The sequence below is a fragment of the Panthera tigris genome, chromosome C2 (genome assembly GCF_018350195.1).
Source record: "Panthera tigris isolate Pti1 chromosome C2, P.tigris_Pti1_mat1.1, whole genome shotgun sequence".
NCBI lineage: Eukaryota > Metazoa > Chordata > Mammalia > Carnivora > Felidae > Panthera > Panthera tigris.
Window position 1 is genome coordinate 84538821 of NC_056668.1, and position 3090 is coordinate 84541910.

At 42.3% G+C, this 3090-nt stretch overlaps 1 pseudogene; it reads right to left on the reverse strand.

Annotated features, from left to right (window-relative positions):
- Window positions 1-252: 252 nt before the first annotated feature.
- On the reverse strand, window positions 253-778 carry LOC102966987 (annotated as a pseudogene).
- Between the last annotated feature and the right edge of the window lie 2312 nt (window positions 779-3090).

The following is a 3090-nucleotide window of genomic DNA, read 5'->3' on the forward strand; positions in this document are numbered from 1 at the left end:
GATAAATAGAAATTTTTCATTCTTACCTGCCCCCCATTCTCCTTCCTTTCCTTCTCTTTGTCTCTTTTTTAGTTCTAGAAATAATTATCCTTTTTCGACTGCCTACATAAAGGCACCCCACGGTTCATCTCACTTGGCAGTAGCCTAAACAGCTCCTTATCCTTTCTATATAGACTTTATTTACTTTTTAAAAAACGTACAAAATACTGAATTTATTGCTCTTTTTGCTGTACTTGGTATATCCACACTGTATTACACTTGAGCCGTTAATCTTGTTGCTTCATCACCATTAAGTGGTTCATTTTCTTCTTTTCTTTCATTCCTTCCTGTTAATGTTTATTTATTTTTGAAAGGCGAGTGCATGAGCAGGGGAGGGGCAGAGAGAAAGGTGGACAGAGGATCCGAAGTGCTCTGAGAGCAGACAGCCTCAGGCGGAACTGGAACCCATGAACCACAAGAGCATGACCCGAACCAAAGTCGGATGCCCAACTGACTGAGCCACCCAGGTGTCCCTAATTGGTTCATTTTCATGTCACTGCTGAGGAATCAGCTGTTGCTGCAGAGGTTCAGGGGAAAGGCCTTTTGAGAAATGTGGAAGTTTCTTTTTGTATATCTACAAAAGCTTTATTTCACTGTTAACTTTTTCATCACTCACAATGTTTATCTTCATAAGATTGGTGGGAACTGGTTTTGCTTTGTTTTTCGTCTTACAGTTCTTTTGCCTGGCTATATGGAATACATTCCTGGACTTCTGCCCTCTTAGTTTGTTCTTGGCCATTGTCTTCCATACCCTTGCAGCAACTCATGCTCCAGGCAAGACATCTGCCTTTCTGTACAGACTTTAAAGTTCAAGGATGAAAAAGAATGAAGGATGAAAATAACTAGCAACCAGAAAGAAGTTTAGTTATTTATCACTCCAGTAGTTGTGTGCGTTTATGTGTGTTTTAATATTCCAAAACTCGGAAATTGAACCCATCATTCACCAGGACATATTTTTTTATTGGCCAAATATATTTACAATAAGGTTGTCATTCCTTTTATGTGTGTATCATTTTCCATTTCAAAGCACTTTCACATGCACAACAGCTAGACTTAAATTATAGCACCCATTTTGCAGATCTGGAAACTGGACTCAGATGGACAAAGGGGCATGCCAAGGTCGCAGACCTAATGAATTAGTCACCGCACCAGAATTAAAATCTGGCTTTCTTATTTATTATGAGCTTCTTTTGTGGGGGGAAATGGGGTACTACTCTCTATACAAGGTTTATATCCTAGTCTTCGAGATTTCTTCATGGGGGGAGAAAAGTACTATTCTACAAGCAATGTCTTGGAGCCGATGTCAGGAACAGACTTTCAGGTAGTGTACCAGCGGTATACCCTACTTAATATGACTTATGGCTTCACAGGATTGAAAGATATTTTGTGGCAAAAAGACCTGAAATCACCATTTAATAGAATATAACCACGGAAAAGTTATTTGACCTCTTTGAGTTTGCTTCCTCACCTACAAAATGTTGACAATATTGCTAATCCCATAGGGCTGGTATAAGGCTTAAACGACATTCGCAAACCACTCTGTTAGTAGATTGTAGATGCTTGGTGTTAGAATTCTTTTCCTTCTCTTGAAAGAAAAAGTGCTGCCAGAATTAGAGAGTCAGGAGACTAAGGTTAAGGAAGGCTGAGGTACCAGGATTCCCTCTCCCTTCTCAAGGACCCTCCACCTGCAGGCCATAGCCCCCTCCCAAACTGTAAGACTCAGATAGGAGGTAGGGATAGGTAGGTAAAGGTCAGATCACAGGAACCCTGGTAGGTCATGGCATGGACTTCGGAGTAACCTGATCAGAAAGCAATTTGAGGTTCTTTTTTCTGTTCCTCCAACTCACCAAGCTTGTTCCTACATCGGGGCCTTTGCACTTCCTCATTCCTCTGCTTGAAACACATGAACCGGGGTGCCTGGGTGGCTCAGTCAGTTGAGTGTCTGACTTCGGCTCAGGTCATGATCTCATGGTTTGTGAGTTCAAGCCCTGCGTCGGACTCTGCTTGCTGACAGCTCAGAGCCTGAAGCCTGCTTCAGATTCTGTGTCTCTCCATCTCTCGGCCCCTCCCCTGCTCATGCTCTGTGTCTCTCTGTCTCTCAATAATAAATAAATGTTTAAAAAAAAAAAAACACATGAACCTTATGTGGTCACATGGCTCACTCCCTGACTGCATACTGTGCCATTCAAGGAGGCTGTCTCTATCCAAATTAATTAAAATACCATCGTCCTGACTACTAGTCACTCTTCAATCCCTTAGCCTTTTATCTTGATTGGATTTTTTTCCTCAACACTTACCAATACCTGAAATTATACTACATATTTACTTAGTTATTGTCTATCTCTTCTGCTAGAATGTAAGCTTCATAAAGACAGGGACCTCATCTGCCTTGTCACTCTATTTCCCCAATACCTAAAGGAATGAATGGTAAATAGTAGGTGTTTAATAAATAATGAATGAGTGGGGCGCCTGGATGGCGCAGTCGGTTAAGCGTCCGACTTCAGCCAGGTCACGATCTCGCGGGCCGTGAGTTCGAGCCCCGCATCAGGCTCTGGGCTGATGGCTCGGAGCCTGGAGCCTGTTTCCGATTCTGTGTCTCCCTCTCTCTCTGCCCCTCCCCCGTTCATGCTCTGTCTCTCTCTGTCCCAAAAATAAATAAAAAACGATGAAAAAAAAAATTAAAAAAAAAAAATAAATAATGAATGAGTGAATGTGGATATTGTTATATAAATGAAATAATGTATTCTAGGACCAGTTATTAGTTAGCACTGTGGATTTCTCAGACTGCCACCTTTATATCTGATTTTAACTGCTAAGTGCATTTTCAGCATTACATTAGGATCCTTATAAAGAATAACTTATAGGGCTACCTGGGTGGCCCCGTTGGTTAAGCATCGGACTCTTGGTTTCGGCTCAGGTCATGATCTCACAGTTTTGTGAGTTCGAGCCCCGGGTCGGACTCTGTGCTGCCAGCACAGAGCCTGCTTGGGATTCTCTCTCTCCCTCTCTCTCTGCCCCTCCCTGACTCACATTGTCTCTGTCTCTCTCAAA